The following is a 21,178-nucleotide window of genomic DNA, read 5'->3' on the forward strand; positions in this document are numbered from 1 at the left end:
TCCAAATCCCACCGTTGACCATCAATGTTAGCAATGAGGGTCTCTAATTGGCAGTGGTATGCACCTTCTCCGAATAGGGACTCTTGCTTCTAGTCAGGATAAGGGAGTTACACACTTTAAATTACCCCTGTTCACACTCTTGACATTAGAACAGCGCCACGACACACACGCTGACCGAACCGGTCTCCGTGACAGCATGCAAGTGAGAGGAAATTTGTGTATCGCCGTTCTGGTCTCACTCTTGCAAAAACACAGATAAATTCAATGAACAATCCAGCATATTCCAAAAGTGACTGCTAGCAGCCTTTGCACTCACGTCCTTCACTTAAAAGAGCTTGACCGAGTCCTGGTCCTGATGAGTACTCTCCAGTGACAATAGGGTTTCAAAATGCGTCGACCATGTCCAGCTAGTCGCAATCATTAGCACCTCACTGATTGATACAGTGTACAAACAAGGCAGTAGGCCTGTTGTACCCTTACTATCGGCTAGCTGGTTGTAGCAGGTGTTAGTAATGTAAATTGTAAATAAGCCTGCACCGCTACATCTCTCTCTCTTTTGTCCAACGGAAGGACTGGTCATTGTCACTTATTTGTGACCATGTCCAGCTAGTTGCAATCATTAGCACCTCACTAATTGATGCAGTGTACAAACAAGGCAGTAGCCCTGTTGTACCCTTAGTATCGGCTAGCTGGTTGTAGCAGGTGTTAGTCATGTAAATAGTAAATAAGCCTGCACCACTACATCGCTCTCTTTTTTGTCCAACTGAAGGACTGGTCATAGTCACTTATTTCTTATTATTAATGTAATGTGTATTGTAATTTTTGAATGTTAAGTATTGTGTATTCATTTCTTGATGTATTTAAGTATTGTGTATTCACTCTTTGATGTATTGTTGAATGTATATGTGTGTCTCTTCTCTATGGCATGAACTCAATGTCATTTTGTACGTTTAAAACTAACAGTGAAAGTAAAAAGGTGAAATGAATACACCAAACCCAGCTTATTAGTTCATAGGATGGGTTTTTTGTAAGGAACTTTTTTAGTCAATCATACGTCCAATCCTTTACTTTTGATACTAGTTACTGGTGGCCTAGCTTGGACGTAAATACAGGCCCAACCCCCCAGGTTTAATGAGTTATTCAAATATGGCAATCACAGATAACAAATCATAATCACAATTTACGTAGAGCACATACACTTTAGTATGGATCAGCATGATACAGTGCCCGGTGTCCTAAAGCCAACGAAAAATGGGTCAACCACAGGAGGTCAAAAAGCAAAAAGTCTGGGGGTAAACCTGCTAAAATTTAAAGGTCTAACAATTACCATTTTATTTTTCAGCAACCCACCCTGAATGCAGTGCTTAATTTGTAAAATATTAAGTGCCAGGGTTCTGACCATGAGGCCACTGCAGCTTGCGCCACCCATCGCCCCGGTCATCGCTGCCAAAACAACAACTAACCATCTCTTAGGCATGAAAATGCGACAGTTCAGATTATTCCAGGTCCCCAAGGTAAAGGAATGTCCGGGGAGGCAGGTATTAGTAATTTTTTAATGTAGCTGAGTTAGAGAAAGCACAGGCCTTCAGTGCTCTTGAGAGCACTGAGAGAGGCCTCTCCCTTCAATCCTGATGCTTCTCTCATGCTGTTTAACAGCATGAAAGCAGCGCCAGGATTGGGTAATACAGTTTCCTGAGTCTGGAGCTTTGAGGAGAGAAGACACCGGAGGGAGGAGGACATCGCGCAGCAAGTGAGAAAGGTAAGTGGCATTTTTTTATTTTAATATCACCCATATTCTGCCCGCCTCACCACTCTAATTACTGTCAGCTGCCACTGGGAGTGCATCCTTCTGCTGACCGGCCGAATGGACTACAGCCCGCCAATCTCTAAATGAGGTCCTTAGTGAAGAGGGAATAAAGAGATATTAAAGGGAATGGAAGCAAAGAGATGAGACAAGTCAGATGGAGAGCAAAGAACAGAGAAAGTAGAATGAGGCACCTGTCTGTTCCCCAGCATTTGCTGAAATATTAAAGCGGCAGCCCATGCTCCCTCTTCCTGATCCTCTGCCTTTACCTTTCCGCCGTCGCCTGCTGATGAAAGCTGCGGTTTTTCAAGTTCAGGCAATTTGTGTCTGAGGAAGGGTCTTGCAGGTCTCAATTGCTCCATTTGAAGGTGTCATTACCTCCACAGTGTCTTTTTTCTGAGACTTAGCCGACATTAGAAGATGCTCTTCCCTTTGACAAGGAAAGTGAGGAAGAGAAAATAGAAAGAATAAAAAAAACTATAGTACAGATAGTGGAAGAGAGCATAGTCAAGGAGGGGGGAGAGAAGAGGACAAATAAGGTGATACAGAGAAAATAAAAGTAGTGCGAAACAAAGTAAGAGAGGGAAGTGACAGCAGAGGGTAAAAAGACAGGAAGCAAAAGATAGGAAGCATAAGCGAGGTTTAAAGCCAGGGCTCAGTAAGCAGAAGAGTTTACCAAGTCAAAGGAAGGGCCATGGCAGGTCTCCTGCTACATGTGGCGGGAGTAATCCTTCTGTCAGAGGGAAATGCTTCCTTGCAAACCTCTGCAGTGTCATCAGCAGGCCAGGAGCACAGCAGAGCAGCACCTTCCCCAGAAGTGTGTAAGGGTATCATCATGTCCATGCAATAAAGAAGTTCAGAAAGGAAAAATAAAGGTTAAACAAATATAAGGCATAACATTCTATAAAACTTTGATCAAGAACATACCGTAACCTCTAGTGCATGGTGCAAGCATACTGTCAGGCATCATATTCTCAAGTGAGATGAGAGAACTGCAGCTTAAAGCTCCCCAAAATATAAAAAAGAAACCCAAGGGCGATCTAAATGATCCTTTCCAAACTCCTAACCAACGGAACCCGTAAGATACTTCCCTGACAGGGAAATTGGGGATGAAAGTTAAATTGAGGCTGTGAAGAAGGTACCAAAGCTCACCACGGGCTGCAGGTGTCCCAGGGTGGCCCAGGCTCAGAGAATAGAAACCTGTACCTCCTGATTAGGTGCCCACTAAGAGGGTTCTTGTGTCCAGGGTCCAAGGGGTCATGATCAGCCAGGGATACGAGCTGCCCCCATTGGATGTGTCTGGGAAGACGTATGGCCCACTGTGAGATAACTGGGGACTCATCTTGTTTTTCAGCACTAAATAGGAAGACATCTTTCCCCAACACTTTGGGTGCAGTGATGTCTGGGGAATATCTTATTAGGGTTGCTCCACAAACCAACCATAGTGCTTATGTAGTGCCAGGTTGGCTGCAGCAGTGTCTCCTTCGGGGCGCTACACCCAACCCCTGGCAGTAGATACAGAGTACCACTCTAAGAGATCCGCAAAGTCTCTGGCGAGTAGGCCTTCTCTTCCAGTGTGCCCTCATACAAGAAACCCCCATCAGATGCAACTGTTACAATTTCTTAGACATAACTACGAGGCTTGGCTTGGATTCAGTGTAGGTGATGGGGCTGGTTGCTCAGTATGTTCTTTCCAGAGCCCGGACTCATGCTCCAGGCGAGGAGGGCACTCGTGCGAGGGGCTAGCCGACGCCACTGTTAGTAGGGTGCAGTAGGGTGGCATGCACGCTTTCAAGTCAAGGGTACACGGTCTACACTATGACCATGTCTACTCTTTGCAGGCTTCAGGGAGACACTACAATTGTTGTTTGTGTTCTTAGCTGAGGGTCCACGTGCACAGAATCAGAGGCTCATGTCAGACACACAGAGGAGCCTGGAACAGACAGGACCCCAAGCAGTGCAATCCAGACTGACTGCACCTGTCCTCAACCAAAAGCCCACCTCAACTTGGAATACTGTGAGACCAAGGAGGCACTCTCTCACCATTTACGTCACCCATGAGAGGTAAACTCGGTCCTTGGGACAAAGTAAGCGCAGGAAAGTGTGCGCGTTGAATCCTCGAAAAGGTTCAGGAGAGAATTGGACTTATCTGTCTCTCCCTTTTCAGTCCACTCTCATGCCAAGGAGAGCTGATGACTCCACTGTCTCTCCGTCCTTTCACGTGTATACAAAGACAGCTTGGGAGGTGGGGCCTTGCACAGGAAGAGGCCCAGCGGTCCTCCCAATCCAGATGCTGTGTTCATCTAAACAATGTACACCCTGGGGGTTTCGAGTACCCAGTAATTAGATAGCCATGGGATACCGGCCATGCATTTGTGAAGGACAAACTGTTCGGAGAACTCCACTGAAATGCTAATGTTGTCTCTTCTCTTCTCTTTTCTTCTCTCTCCCCCCACGCTACTTTCTCTTCCCGTCCCTTTTATGCCCTCTCATGTCTTCATTCTGGCACCTTTCCGATCTCCCCCTCTTTTTTATTCCCCTTCTTCCCATTGCCTCTTCCTCTTGCCTTTATCCTTAAAATCGCTTCTCTTCCCTGCTCCTCTTTTCCCTTCCTCTCTTCCCCACTTATCCCTGTCCCTCATCTTCTCCCTTTTCCCACCAGCTTCTCTTTCTCACTCCTTTTCCCCCCTCCTTCCCTCTCTCCCCTTGCGTCGCTCTCCTTCCCGCCCTCTCCTCCTCACTCCTATATTCAGTGGCAGCTCCTCTTCTGTGGCGGAGGTGTCGCCCCATTGCTTTTAAGTAGTCCGAGGAAGAAGAAACATAAAATGATAATAACTTAAAGTTATTATCATTTTATGCTTCCTTCTGCTTTGCGGATGGGCGGGGCTGCTCTTCACTTGGAGAAGAGCAGAGGAGGAGTGGTTTGCCCACTCCTAAGTGCGCAATGACTGTTTGGTCAACCCTCTCAGGCCGCCCAAACCAGTCATGCGCATTTTACCTGCTCTCCATGTGGGCCGCATTACAGCTTGCATGGAGAACAAGCCCAGGCCCTCATTCCCTGGCTGAGCGCCCAACCAGGACTCTCAAAATCAATCACAACGCTGCAATGAAACATTGTGATTCAATAGGGGAGCCTGAGTGCTTACCAATCACAACACTGCATTGCAGTATTGTTATTGGTCAGTGGGGCCTGCATCCTGTTCCTCGAGTTCCAGAGGAGAGCAGGAGCGGAGACCCAGGACCCAGAGGCACGGTAGGATTATTATTTTTTGTTATTGTGCGACCCCCCCCCCCGCTCCCTGTGTGAATACCCCCCTGCTAAATCCACCCGCCTCACCACCCTTGAGCCATGCCGGCCGCCACTAGCTATATTTCCATCCTTCCCCTCTCCAATATATCCCACTGCTCTTGTCCTCACACATCTCTTCCCCTCCTGTCTTTCTCTCCTCGTCCCTTCATTTGCCACTTCTATTCGCTTCTCCCACACTTTTCCCCTCACCTCTCTTCCCGTATCCTCCTCTTCCTCTCATTCTCCACTCATCTTTTGTCTCCTTTCACTCTCATCTGTCCGCCTCTCCTCACTCTTCAGCTCCCCTCTCCTCCTTTTCTCTCCTTTCCCGCCTCTCCACTCACCTCTGAAACATTCCGCTGGGAGCTCGCTCATTCCTACACTGCCATTGAACAGAGGTTTCTGGCTGGAGGAGAAAGAGCAGCAGTGAAACTGAGTTCAGACTGTGACGGTGTTACTGAAAGGAATGTGTGATTGCTGCAGTGTGCGTGCACAGTGCATTGGTTAAGGCGAGTGCCTGAATGGATGTCACTTAGCAGATGGTGTGACAACCTTACACACAAGCACCAGAACATGTTAGGGCGGACTCACACAGATGTTTGCTGTCAGTCACAGCATCCGGCAAGACATCTTCCTTATCCTAACCGGAGCATAACTGCCGTGCCTTACAAGCCTAAACATTGCAGCCATGACCTACCACAATTCTCAATTCCTGTTGAACAGAAAGTTCTGGCCATGAAGGCGTACACTCCACAAAACACTGCACCTTCCCCTTTGTTAAACAACTAGTTAGATAGATATAAATAAAGAAAGAGGGGGTGAAAAGGAAAGGAAACAAGCACTGACAAAGTAAATAGGTTTCGCCTATACACTGTTGGGGTGGGTGAAACTAGTGTAGTTTCACTTCACAGACTTCCATATAGTTACATAAAAACTCTGCGCGATTTTGCAGAGTTGCATGAGTTAGTGGAATTTGACACGTCGCGCTGCTTGCACTGATTTTTTGCTCTGGGAGCTTCTTCCACACTGTAAAATCAGCGCAAACAGCCCCACAGGGCATGCCAGAGGTCGCTGCTTCTTTCTGCTGCACCAGTGTATTTTATACTTGAGCTGCTGCTTTCTCAATGCGAACAGTTGTGACCTGCCGCGACTACCCACATTGAGAAATCTCAGTGGGATGCAAATCCTCGCTCGCCAACTTAATGTTGGCGAGCTGAGTGCGAGAAAAAACTCTGCCACAAGGTGGTTGGCAGAGTTTTGTCCGAACTCCGCGTTCGAGTGGGCAAAACCCTGCCAACTCCTCCAGCAGAACAATGTTTATCACCCATGACAACTAGGCAGCATCTATTGGCTTTGTCAATGTTATTTAGACACGCTGCATAGCGCTTCAAGCTGCTGTGCAACATGGCTTAAAGTAAAAAAATATATATAAATTGCTATGATGCAGCCAGCGTGGACCGCATCATATCGCCTTACGTTCCTTAAAGCTATGTTGCACAACACTCCGTACTTCTGTGCAATATGTGTAAAAACAGCAGGGGCAAATCAAAAAAGGGAGGTGCGAGGAAAGGAGCTTTAATGACAGACAGCAAGAGGAGGGTAGGGGTGGGAAAGGAGGAGGAGGGCAGGGAGAAACAATGGACAGGAGGAGGAGGGAGCAACAACAGCGGGAGGAGTGCTTGGGTAAAGGAAAGGGATTGCAGACACATGGACTCTACAGGAGCGCCTGTAAAAAAGTAATAAGAAATACCTTAAGACGACTGTGGCCAGTGGAAGGACACTGGCTGCAGACAGGAAGCTGTACTGTGGAAAATTAGTACGGTTTGGTAAACATTATCTGCGCCATCTTGCCTTTTCCCCTGATGCCACACTTTTGTCGTGCGCACCCGCCATTTTAGGTGCCTCGATCAGAACCACCCCCTTTGCATGCCACTGGCCCCCAGCATAGCCCTTCGCCCTCACAAAAGCCCGCACACTGACAACCCCCGCTCGCACATGCCTTGGGTCATAAACCCCCCCTTCAGCGCAGCTCTGCTTCAGAACCCCATCCTGTTCCCAGCGCGACACCTCCCTTCATTCCTTTCATGGTCCCAGGCCCTTTTGATACAAACCCCCTTTTCCTGTGTGCCCGTTTGTCTCCCTCGTTCCCAGGCCGACACCTAGCTCTGCCGATACCGTTTATTGCCCCTCCCCGTACAGTAGAAAGCTTCCCTCATCAAAGGACCCCCGAGTTGATCAAAGCCCCCACCCTATGAGATCCGATCAAACCCCCACATTCCATGAATCGGCGGAATGTCCAGCTGCGCAGTAATCATCACCTGTTGTGACCGGGGTGGGGACTTCAACTGTAAATGTGTGTGGGAACGGGCCTGAAGGGGAGATTCGGAGGATATCCTTTCATACTTCAAAGCATTACAAGACTGTGTTACCTGCAATAAAATTCATTTAACTGTGTATAAGAGGCCAGGCCTCAGAGATGCGGTTAGAGCACCTCAGGACGATACCTGCTGTCTGAACTGATGTGTTCTCCTCCGGAGAGAATAAACCTTGTTTCCTGCCCTCCCGTCTCCAGCGCCTGCCTCTTCATTGATTAATATTTCATGGGTTAAAAAGGCGATACCGCCGGGCAAATATCGATTGTCCCTGACATAGTTTTAACAATTGGCGTCCCAAGCGTGGGGCCCATCAGCGACTCGTGGATCCAGTGGGAGAGGTCCTGACGACAGAGTGAACGACTGCAACGATCGGGAGAGCTCTTGCCCAATAGACCCTCGTCTGGCAGCCGATCATCCGAACTTCACTGGTTCCGAACAGACCTCTCTCGAGTGATCTACGGTCCTGACTGGGAACCATCAGGAGTGCTGCGAGGAATACAAAGAAAAGAGGACGATCGGGCGCTGGATTCGGAAGACAGGAAACCGCCCATACGGTCCGGGTAAGGTCGTGTAGACACGACGAACTGCGAAATAATTGTTTAATTGTTCAGAAAATACTAGTATTACTCTTTTGGAGATTCACTGTCTGCACACGGAGAAACAGTAGGCTCTTTCTCTTTGCAAACAGTGAAGGATAGGTAATGCAGCCGTCGTGCCTATCTTTCTCCCCCACTGATTAATTATTTATTAACGGACACTGATTAACTTTTTTTTTACCCCGAACTACTGTTCGCAGATTGTTTTCTGGAGATTCTCTGTCTACAAACAGGAAAGAACAGGTTCCCCTTTGCAGATAGTGAAAGGGTAGAGGGCGCAGACCTTTTGCTAATCTACTTATTCTCCCCACTGGTCGTTTATTGGTTATTTGTTATTGGTTCATGAGGTATTCACTGCCTGCAAACAACGTAGAATAGAAATATTCTATCTAGTCTTTGCACACAGTGATAAGATAGGCAGTGCTGACTTTTTGTCCCTCGTTGTGAGCTGTCATGTCTGTCTTCTCCCCACTGGTCGATAGCTGGTTCAGCCCGGACCGTTTATTAGAGGTGGATCATCTAGCTCCGCTGGAAGGCACCCCTAATAAAGACATGTTCATAAACTACGGATTAGTTACCATAGCCTATAGTAAACTGTGGCACAGGTATACCAAAGAAAATCAAGAGAAACAGTGGCCACTGATAGGATCCTTCGATCTTGATAAAATAGAAACGTTAGAAATAGCCCTTCGTGATAATAAGACAACGCCTATTATGCTCGACTGTCTCGGTATGTGGCGCAAAGAAGCAATGCAACGAAAGAAAAGAGACGAGGACAGAGCAGGTAAAGGAATATATCGACAGGACGACCCCAGGGCACAATGTCCCGAAAATAATCCCCCGACACTACGCACAGGACGGCCAGACTTAGGGCAAAACCAATGTGCTTTTTGTAGATATGCCGGGCACTGGAAAGCCCAATGCCCGACTCTACTGAACGGGAGTAGGAGGAGAGGGCCGACAGGAATAACAGGCCGGCAGAAAGGGAAAAGGCGCGAGACAAAGATGAATCAGACTGACATGGACAGGCCAGATAGAACCACCACGTTCGATTATGCCCGATGGCACAGATTTCGCCAGGCCGATTTCAGCGACATGTTCGAGTCCTCATAGATCAAACAACGCTAAGACGGGAAACCCAGTCTAGCTCTAAATTAACAGACGACAAACCCCGAATAAAGCAAAAAGAGAATAATGTACACACATGATCAAGCATTCTTACGTTTAGCCAAGTAGGGAAAAGTTTAGGGTATTTCGAGGTAAGGGTTACACAAGTATCCTTCGCCGAGAGGACTAGGGATATTGCCAATGTTTGAAAACCTACTACCTCCTTTTCCCGCATCCTTATAGGCATATAACTAAAAAAAACTGCCCCATTGCTCTAACGATCAGTATGCGCAGCATACAGAAAAAGATAATTATGGCCAATAACTGTTTTTTTTGTTTGTCTTGGGTCTTTGTATATAATACTTGTACTGTCTCCCCGTCTGAGTTTGTGTGTACGTGATGCATGAATCTACGTCATCCCTCTGCCTATGTTTCCGTGTTACTTAACTTCTGTTAACAGAAACTTTAGCATGAAACAACCTGGAAAGAAAGGAATGGGAAAACGAAATCCGTAGGCCACTGATGAACTTGAACTTTTATTTAACATAACGAACAAGAAACAAATAACAATACGTAATAATAACACCTAATAATGCCCTAACAACAGAAAAACGTTAGAAACAAGAACGGTAAACTGTAGAAAATGAAAGTCAGCAGAACATTCGCCCCCCCCCCCTCTGGAACCTTCCAAGGTAGGGCAGGGTTACGGCTACGCCCAGCCGGCAGCAACCCATATAAGGCGGGTCCTGCTGCCAACAGTCGGCCAGGAAATCGTAACATAGGGTGGAGCCGGAGGAGAGACAAGGGCCAGCGGGACCCAGCCAGGGGATCGCCTTGACCACACCGGAGAGCTGTAGAGGGGGGAATGTCTATGTCCTCGACCCCCCTCTCTCTCTCCCCCAGTCCGGCCGCGGTGGCGCGTGGGAGTTTCAGGTAGTCCCGCCACATGTCCTCCCGGTCCGGCCACCAATGGCCAGGGACTGGGGCCAACTGGATCCGGCTGCAGCCGATAAACCAAGGAACCCGTTCATGGGGCCAGAGCCAGGGGCGTCCGGCCGACATCCACCGGAAGCCCGGCCCAGAGAAGGACGGGACACTTCTTTCTTTTCTCCTCCGTAATGGCAGCAGCAGCACGCCAGGCGCCACTTGAATAATGGCTGCGACAACTCTGGGGGGAGGGATGTCTTGTACATACCTCCGCGGAAAATTAGTCCAGGTCGGGCTGGGAGGGAGAGGCGACGCGGACGGGCCTCTCCCACCTCCACGGATAGGAGGTTTCCCAGCCCCCGGCCCGGCGCCGAACTCCTCCAGCCAGGCGGTGGTGCCGATACCTGCGCAGCACCGAACATACAGCGGTGGCGCCAATACTTGCACAGCACCGAACATGCGCCGCAGGTGGCCATACTTCCGCAGCACTGGGCATGGGACTTGTGGAGCACGGGATGTGGAGAGGCCATCGTGCATGCCCATGAAAGAGAGTGGCATGGAGTGCACCGGGAGAGGGAGACGGCGCGAACGAGTCTCCCTCGCCCCCCCAGGTGGGGGCACCACAGCTGCACCCTAGCCGAACGTCGTGCTTCCACAACACGGAGTTCCACTTCTTTTTTTGTCCCCAAAAAGGTCTCTTCCACTCTTGCAGGCTCGACGAGGGGGGAGCTGCTGCAGGGCCTCAAAATGGCGTCTGGGTCCGCTGGAAGGCGGGTCTAGGCCGCTAGAGTAACTTTGACCAGCAACGTAACTCGGGCGCTTGCCCACCGGGGCACGAGCCCCCACCTCCGACAGCATCTCCACAGCCTTGAAGATTCTACAAAAATCCCAGGAGCCCTCGGCCCCTGCAGGCTTCCGGTGAGGGACACCTGCCTTGATCGCTAACGGAATAAGCATGACATAGCCACTCCTTCTGTTAGCATGAATTCTAGAACTGCCGAAAAGGACTCTGGTCCAACTGCCGGTTGTAGGAAACATTTTTTCCTTGATGCTACTTCCGGACTAACCCGGCCCCGCCCAAAATGGCGCCGGTATCAATAGGAACTTACGAACACCTCGTGGTGTCTTTCTTTTGCTAAAAAGACTCGATGTTCCGAGATATGTTATGATCCTTTGTACACTTGACGGAAAAGAGGGAGGATTCACTCGACGAACATGTAACAGGACCCCGTGAAAAATGCTTTTTTTCAATGTACTATTCATTATGATATTATCATAACTGACATGTAACCTCGCTTATGACACACACACACATGGTATACCTATAGGAAATTTGATTGCAACTAGTCCAACTGTGCTTCCAATTATGAAATGAATGCCCCTTGATCCCTCAACTATTCGATAGACGTTTTTAAGTTCCCTGCAAATGAATGAATGAACCTTTTTAACATGTTTTTAATCCTACAAAATAGCCCCCCCTACTGTACGCACTTTAGCCATTGCCGTATCCGGCCAACCCCGATCACACTGTCCTATCAACATGCTGAACGATTGTGCAAATAAAGGTTTTCCAAACTATGAACGGGTATTGCATGCTTTATTTAAAATGTGGGATCAGCGGGAGAGTTTTTTTTTTCTGTGCACCCTACTCTGCTCTCTCTTTAAGGTTATTAGAAGATGGTTGCCCAGCCCCGGATGGAGGATCGAATCTAAGACACGATACTCTGCCGTCAAATATGCGACTGACTCAGGGATTCGCGCATGGAAAAAGACCTCGACTTCTGGGGATGGGTAAAGCGAAACAGTGTAAATGATGGAATATAAAGGATGGGTAAAGTGAAACGATGTAAATGATAGAATATTATAAAGATACGACACTCAAAGGTACTAGGGAACAGAGTTGACTGAAGAGCTGATAAACCTTAGAACATCACAGAGTTGAAAGAGATTTAAGGACCCCGATAGCTAAATACACCTACCAACTAGATACCTCGCGCTAGGTGCTTCTGATTCTCTAACGTTTTCCTACTCACAGCCTATAAGGACACACTGCCCCCCCCCCCTTGGCTCCAGAAACCACAACCCCAGGGATTCTATCCCGAGGAGATAAGACGAGTATGAGGTAAGTAAAAGACTTTCGTACCCGTGCTTTTGATATGCTCGAATGTTGTCCCCCTCCCCTCCCCTCTTTTCCCCCCCTACAGGCCACATCGGAATCACGACCGAGGTATGGTGAAGATCTGAAGCCTCGCCATGTCTGATACACGAAGCGGACTACTCGATGCATGTTCTCTGTACCCGGCCTAATGCTCGTCCATCCCAAACTGCATGCTTTCAAAATTCTAACACAGACCCGTAATGTCTTATGTTGTGTAATGCGCTGAATAGCCTATCTTAAATACACGGCCACTCCCCATGTCGCACGTGTACTATTTAGCCTGTTGTTGCACATCTCTCTCTCTCTCTCTCTCTCTCTCTTTTTCTCTCTCTCTCTCTCTCTCTCTCTCTCTCTCTCTCTCTCTCTCTCTCTCTCTCGCTCTTCCGAACGACTAGCACCTAAATTGGCAAACAGCCGCCCCTAGTGCACCACCCAATTGGCTCCAAATACCGCAAGTATTTGCACAAAATTTATCCTAAATAAAATCACCCTGACGCCGTGGCACTACCTCTCCTTTCTGCTAAAAATTGATGAAACCGAGAATTGGCCATAAGGGAAAGGACAGGTAAGACGACTGAGGTTCCCTAATCTGACCCGTAATAAGGGAACTACATGTCCGCGGCTCCTGTGTTATAAAAAGATGCCTCAGACAACGCGACCTTCCCCGTCCCGAATTGTCGCAATACCCAAACAGAAAAGGTGATCGAAACATCCCCATCTTCCCAGAACGCCCCCAGTTTCGTATCAGCTGCCCCAGACGAGAGTTTTAAAAATGTCCCTCACCCCCGGTTGTAAGAGATGGGTCGATTTACACCCTTACCACAGTTTTCTATGTCCCTAGTTGTTTTCCATAAGACCCCGTTTTTAATTAAGTAGTCAGGTCATAAGAGGCTATGTAGGAACCAGAATGATGTTTACAAAGTTAAAGATTAGACCGAAGTGAAGAAATCGTTGCAATGAACCCTGTTGAAAGTAAAATGTTTAGCTGAAAGCCAGGATGCATTGATAGAATGAAAAATGTTTAGCCTATGTTCGTCCCTCAGCAAGATACCTATCAGACCATGGTGATAGCACACAGCACCCTTTTTTAAATATAAAGCCCTGGAGAACGGTATAGCTTTGTAAGGCTCGTATTAAGAAGGTGGGTCCCCGTCAGAAGAACTGACGTAACTGTAATGCAATAGAAGGTACCAGATCTCGTACCACGACCAACAAACACCAAAGAAATAGTTGCGAAGGAAAGTTATAGTAAATCCAGCAACCCATCATAAATCATTTTTATGTTAGTTGTGAACCCCAATATAACGGACATTTCTCATTCGCCTGGAGCTGGGAGAGAAATAGACTTATGTGATTACCTTCCTCTGCCAATTCTCTAAAGACTGTCTTTTCAAACTCATTTAAGGGTACAACTGTCGGAGGAAAGAAGGACCGGATGTGGGAGCACGTGGCCTGACTACAGATCATGGAACATCTGCGACATTGGCCAAGGCGAGACCGCGACAGTAAGGAGCTGCAGGACGAGGCACTGTTTTCGACAAAATGAGAGGAAAGGGCTGACCTGATGCCCCTGCTCGATGTTCAACGTATGCCGAAAAGTCCCCGCTCTCTGAACTCGGTCATGAGCCCGCCTACCTGAAATTTTCCGTCCCCCTAGTCTGTTCCCGATCTGGCCCTGCTCCATCCCCCTTTTTCTCCGACCTACCCTAAGGACTGCTCACACACACATTTCTTCCATCTGAACTTTTTGACAATCAACTCAAAGGACACAGGGCGAAAAGGACCTTTTTGACCAGAAGCGCGAGGAAAAGGTCGTGCCCTGCAACGCGGGACCTAGAATAGAGCTGGACCCGTAGCTCCACCGTCGGTGCTCCACAGTGCCAACAAAGGACGACAAAGAATGCTGAGAACTCACCAACTCCGAACATTGAAACCCTTAATTATCGTTTCTACTATGTCTCATTTCTCTCCCAGCCACCATTGTATTGATTATGCTCCAACCAAATATGAACAGAACTTACATATGTAATGACCTATCAGTTTACATTCCGAACGACTATAAATAGCTATGAAATGTACTCAATGCTCTCAATACAGAATCATTTTTGTCCGATATTGCATTACTATGACTTTCCTGCAAACGAGTTTTTATCGATAGACCCGCCTCCTAAGACGAAAGATTTTAAATGTAATGTTTATAGCTCCTTCACCTGGGTACCTACTTCTTTTCTTATGACCACCACAGTAGACATGAATAGGAAATAGGCCAGCAAGATGTCTTGGATATGTTAAAGGGAGGACTGTGGAAAATTAGTACGGTTTGGTAAACATTATCTGCGCCATCTTGCCTTTTCCCCTGATGCCACACTTTTGTCGTGCGCACCCGCCATTTTAGGTGCCTCGATCAGAACCACCCCCTTTGCATGCCACTGGCCCCCAGCATAGCCCTTTGCCCTCACAAAAGCCCGCACACTGACAACCCCCGCTCGCACATGCCTTGGGTCATAAACCCCCCCTTCAGCGCAGCTCTGCTTCAGAACCCCATCCTGTTCCCAGCGCGACACCTCCCTTCATTACTTTCATGGTCCCAGGCCCTTTTGATACAAACCCCCTTTTCCTGTGTGCCCGTTTGTCTCCCTCGTTCCCAGGCCGACACCTAGCTCTGCCGATACCGTTTATTGCCCCTCCCCGTACAGTAGAAAGCTTCCCTCATCAAAGGACCCCCGAGTTGATCAAAGCCCCCCACCCTATGAGATCCGATCAAACCCCCACATTCCATGAATCGGCGGAATGTCCAGCTGCGCAGTAATCATCACCTGTTGTGACCGGGGTGGGGACTTCAACTGTAAATGTGTGTGGGAACGGGCCTGAAGGGGAGATTCGGAGGATATCCTTTCATACTTCAAAGCATTACAAGACTGTGTTACCTGCAATAAAATTCATTTAACTGTGTATAAGAGGCCAGGCCTCAGAGATGCGGTTAGAGCACTTCAGGACGATACCTGCTGTCTGAACTGATGTGTTCTCCTCCGGAGAGAATAAACCTTGTTTCCTGCCCTCCAGTCTCCAGCGCCTGCCTCTTCATTGATTAATATTTCGTGGGTTAAAAAGGCGATACCGCCGGGCAAATATCGATTGTCCCTGACATAGTTTTAACAGTACTTGGTCCATGTTCCACATCAGGAACAAATACGAAGCCAGAGGAGGAAGTAGAAGGTGCTGACCAATAAGAAGCAGGAAAGCAAGAGTGACATCAAAGCCAACCAATGATAAGTAATGGGTGGGCTCTAAGCCCATTTGAAGCTTTTTCTTTGCTAACAATATATTTCTCTGACAGTGCATGCACGTTGTTCAGGCAAAACCTAAAAATAAAACCATAAAACATCTGTCAGCAATACAGATTGCATTTGCTCAATCAACTGTTTCTGTTGCTCAAAATACTTGATGATTTACCAGCGAGTGCTTCATCTTCCCGTGTAAGTTCAAAAGGGGACACATCATTTCCTTGGTTCACGTTCCTGTCTTTACAGGTACTGTCTGCTGTTTGACTTTAAAGAGATATTTCTGACACTGCACCTACCTCTCCTAGCTGTGCCCTTTGTGATAATGATTTACCTGGATTGAGCATTCATTTGAAATGAGTGACTTTTCTATTTAATAATTTTCTAAATTCAGCTGCAGATACCATTGTCCCTTTGATCTGACTGACCTGAAGTGGGGTAATCTAGAAGGATGATCTGTTTTCTTTATTTGTAGCTGTCTCACTATCCACCAATGTCCTTGCTTGATATTTGCATCTTTAGCATGATGTTTAGCATCAGCAGATACTATCTTTCTTTGTTTCGCATTTCTGTCACACTCCATCTTATCTTTATGTCTTGATTCTACATGTATTGAGAATTGTGGAAGTCTAGTTTTGTTCATTCACCCAAACATCATTTCTGATGGCACTTTTCCTGTAGATGTGGGTGAAGTCACTCGTTAATCATGTAGCGTTTGGCCAGTAGTTCATTTGAGCTGTTGTTTTCTGGTGCTAAGCACCTGTACTTAATTGTAAGCCTGGGCGGGTAACTACGCTCTGCCAGCGGATCACTGACATAATATCGATGTCAAAAATATCGAGATACCAAAATATCGAGGATAAAATATCGAGGGACAAAATATCGACTGCCTATCTTCAAACAGGTAAGTACTAAAATATCGACTCCAAAATATCGACTTACAAAAATATAGACTGTCAAAATATCGATTTTTTTAAATGTCTTAAAATTAAGTTAAAAATAATATATATAAATATATTTAATATAAACTTAGAAATAATTATTAAATAAATGTAATATTAATAAATAATTAATATAAATTAAAAAATTATATCACCAAAAATAATACATATATATATATATATATATATATATATATATATATATATATAAACATATTATTAAATAAACATATTAATATAATATAATGTATTTTAATTTAATTTCATTAAATTAATTTAATTTAAATTTAATTTTACTTTATTTTTACACTGTACCCCTGTACCCCAAAAACCCAAAACTGACCCTGAACCCTAAAAATACCCCTTTACCCAATAACTAAAAACTGACCCTGAACCCTAAAAATACCCCTTGACCCAAAAACTAAAAACTGACCCTGGACCCTAAAAATACCCCTTTACCCAAAAACTGAAAACTGACCCTGAACATAAAAAATACCCCTTTTCCCAAAAACTAAAAACTGACCCTGAAGCCTAAAAATACCCCTTTACCAAAAAACTGAAAACTGACCCTGAACTCTAAAAATACCCCTTTACCCAAAAACTAAATACTGACCCTGAACCCTAAAAATACCCCTTTACCAAAAAACTGAAAACTGACCCTGAACCCTAAAAATACCCCTTTACCCAAAAACTAAAAACTGACCCTGAACCCTAAAAATACCCCTTTACCCAAAAACTAAAAACTGACCCTGAACCCTAAAAATACCCCTTTACCCAAAAACTAAAAACTGACCCTGAACATAAAAAATACCCCTTTACCCAAAAACTAAAAACTGACGCTGAACCCTAAAAATACCCCTTTACCCAAAAACCCAAAACTGACCCTGAACCCTAAAAATACCCCTTTACCCAAAAACCCAAAACTTAAATTTAATTTCCAAAACCAATTACTTTTATTTACGAAGTTAATTTTATTTAATGGTCAATTATTAATTAATTAACAAATGTATATAATTTACATATTTAATTAGTTATTATTAAATTACTCCCCACCCTATCCCCCTATAAACTCACAACCCACTACAGAAATTAATTTACTAATTATTATTTATTTATTCTTTAAATATTTATAATTACCAATTATATTTTAATTATTTACAAAATAATAATTAATTAACAATTATTATTAATTTACATATTTAATTAATTAAATTTAAATTACTTCCCACCCTATTCCCCTATAAACCCACAACCCGCTACAGAAAATATTTTACGAAAATATAATTATTGATCAATTAATCAATTATTATTAATTACCAATTATATTTTAATTAACAATGAATAATTAATTAACAATTACTATTATATTACAGATTTAATTAATTATATTTAAATTACTTCCCACCCTATTCCCCTATAAACCCACAACCCGCTACAGAAAATATTTTACGAAAATATAATTATTGATCAATTAATCAATTATTATTAATTACCAATTATATTTTAATTAATTAACAATTAATAATTAATTAACAATTACTATTATATTACAGATTTATTTAATTATATTAAAATTACTTCCCACCCTATTCCCCTATAAACCCACAACCCGCTACAGAATAATATTACACAAAAAATTAAAAATATTATTAACTTACCTTAAATTCGATATTTTTGTTGTCTATATTATGTCTAGTCGATATTATGTCCATTCTATATTTTTGATTCGATATTATGTCCATTTTAGTCGATATTTTTGTTGTCTATATTATGTCTAGTCGATATTATGTCCATTCTATATTTTTTACTCGATATTCTGTCCAGTCGAAAAAAACAACTCGATATTATGACTGCACACCCTGCCAGCATAGTTTACGTACTTTTGCCTACTCCACATTCCGTTGCGAATGAGGAATGTAGACAAAACTACGACTCCGTGGCGGAGCCTAGTTAGCCGGCCTCTCCACCCTCCCAAAGTAATTATAAAGTAATTAAAAAGGCACTTACCTACTGTGGCTGCTTCCTCCTCACCATGGCCACTCTCCTTCCTCCTCGCCATCCTTCTTCACTGATAGCCCCTACATTGTACGTCTTGCGAGTGCGCATCCTGGTGAGGGCCCTGGCATTTATTTTTTTACAAATTAAGTACAGCATTTGATATCTGATTGATGTTAGGTAATTTGTGATATTTTTAGGTTTCGACCTGGCGAAAAGCTGCGCAAGCAGCGTTTCGCGCAGGCGAAATCTTATGTCTTACACTGTGTGGCTGGGAATCCGCCCCTCTGTTCCATTGGCTAGCTCCATAAATGGAGGCTAGCCATTGGAACAGAGATCTGTCCGTCAATTGCGGAGCAGATTCGGGGGCGTTCTGGCCATTTTTACTCATCCCACCCCTTTCCTACGTCATGCGGCTGTGATCCGGCCCCTTTGGACACGTCAGTGCGGCGGGTGGGGGGGGGGTTATTTTGTTGTTCGTCGAGGTTTCTTTTTGTCATTCCGCGGCCGACTGCCGCCGGAGGAAGTCCAGGTCCAGGTGAGTGCTTTCCGTGTGCCCGTTCGTTCCCGCACCCCCCTCCCGCTGTCCATCTTCCCGTTCCTGCCCCCCCTCCCGCTGTTCGTGTCCCCGTTCCCGCCCCCCCTCCCGCTGTCTGTGAGCCTACCCCCCTCCCGGCTGTCTGTGTGCCCGTCCCCCCCCTCCCGCTGTCCGTGAACCCGTCCCCCCTCCCGCTGTCCGTGAGCCCGTGTGTAAATGCATCGTAAATGCTTGTTTATGTGTGCGTTTGTGTTTACATGCGCATCCGTCTTTGTGCATGTATGTGTATTTCTAAGTACACCGGACCAGTTTGGTGCTTAATCGAGGGATTTTCAGTGACTGCCCAACTCTAAATCAGGTTGAGTCTCTTTCGCTGGCACCAGCGTTTGTGTTTACATGCGCATCCGTCTTTGTGCGTGTATGTGTATTTCTAAGCACACAAGATGAGAGGTACGGTAAGGGTCTATTTTAATGTCTGTGCACCTTCCATCAAAACACCGGACCAGTTTGGTGCTTAATCTAGGGATTTTCAGTGACTGCCCAACTCTAAATCAGGTTGAGTCTCTTTCGCTGGCACCAGCAAGGAGCAAAATAACATGAAAACATGCCATGATAAGTGACTTCAACTCAAAATGTTGCGGAATTCCCCAGTGCTCCTCAAATTTTTCAAAACGGTGTACTGAATGTAGCCTGAACATGCTTGTGTAGTGCATATACGTTTACACCCGCTTCTTGTATTCCCTCTGCACGTCAGCAGTACAGAAGGGGCTACAGATGTTTGTGTAGCCCCCATCTGCAATTTCGTATCTAAATAAATGATGTCTCATGCCGAACGAACATTTTGCGCCAGCACAATCACACAAGGCACTCCCTCATGTAGTGCACTGCACCGGTCTGCGCGGTGCAAACAGCAACAGTGCGCCAAATATGCATTTCGGCCCAAATAATTAACAGCATCATATTTGTTTCCAAATGTATTCTTTTTTGCCTTATCAAGAGTGCTAAGGAATGTATGGGTGAAGAGTCGTGATTACTCTTTATCTGTCTGTAGTCGGCACTAAAGGACGATAGTGAGGTTGTGGGCGTGCAGTCACGACATTGCATTTGAAGTGTGCTAGCTGCGTCATAATATTACATTCCGAGTATTTCTGTCATATGCTGGCATACCTGAAGGCCACTGTACTGCATGAGAAGTTCCATATGCGAGAACGACGCTCTTTATGTTCCCGCGGGAGCCAAGGCCGACCATTCCTTGCCCTGTCCGTGCTTGCTTTCTCTCACCCTCGTCTGTCCCTACTTTCCTTCTTTGACGATCCTCGGTCCCTGCTTGCTTTCTGTGCTTTCCCCAGATCCACGCCCTGTCCTTGCTTGCTTTCTCTGACTCTCCTCTGTTCCTCCTTACTTTCGCAGAGTCCCTCTGACCTTGCCTTTTCACCTATCGCCGCGTGCCCTAGATTATTTGCCCTGTTCCAGATTGCTTGCCCTGTTTTTGCTAGCTTTCTCTGACTCTTCTCTGTCCCTTTTTGTTGCTTTCTTTGTCAGTTTTTGCTTTCTTTGACCCTCTTCTGTCCCTGCTTGCCACAGGTTCATTGCCAAGTCTCTAATTGGTTGCCTTGTCCTTGTTTGCTTTCTCTGACCCTCCCCTGACGTTGCTTGTTACTCTTTACGTTCCCATTTTACTCTCCTATATCCTCAGTGCACCTTCTGTGTCTGTTCTCTATACTCCCTCCACCGCTTCATCCGTGTCCCTCGCACTATCACTCACCTATTTCCCATACCTCTGTCACTGCCTTCTGTTCTCACCCCCACTGCTTTACTACTACTCCTGTTCTTTCAACTTCCTCTGAGCTCTGCCATTCACTCCTTTCTTAGCTCGTTTCATCTCCTCTTCCCTTCTTTTCTACTTCCCCTGCGCCTCCTATTTTCTTGCCATCGCTGTTTGCACTCTCTCCTCTGTGCTGCTAGTAATACTCGATGCCTGCTGTCCCTGCCCAGTCCCTTTACCTCCCACCTTGACTGCTGTGGTTCATGCTCCCAGTTCCATCTGCCCCTGCTACGTCACCACTTCCCCCGTTGCTGCAGACGATGCACCCCGCTCGCATTTTGCTCTAGGTAATGGCCCAGTGCACCCAGTTGTGCCCCCTCCTCCATTGCTACAGGTAATATC

The 21,178-nt window shown here is 45.9% G+C and overlaps 1 pseudogene; it reads right to left on the reverse strand.

Annotated features, from left to right (window-relative positions):
* Positions 1-21,178, reverse strand: part of LOC144752754 (homeobox protein Hox-A3-like) — a 120,935-nt pseudogene that overhangs the window by 21,883 nt on the left and 77,874 nt on the right.

Source organism: Lissotriton helveticus, chromosome 5_1, assembly GCF_964261635.1.
Source record: "Lissotriton helveticus chromosome 5_1, aLisHel1.1, whole genome shotgun sequence".
Taxonomy (NCBI): Eukaryota; Metazoa; Chordata; class Amphibia; order Caudata; family Salamandridae; genus Lissotriton; species Lissotriton helveticus.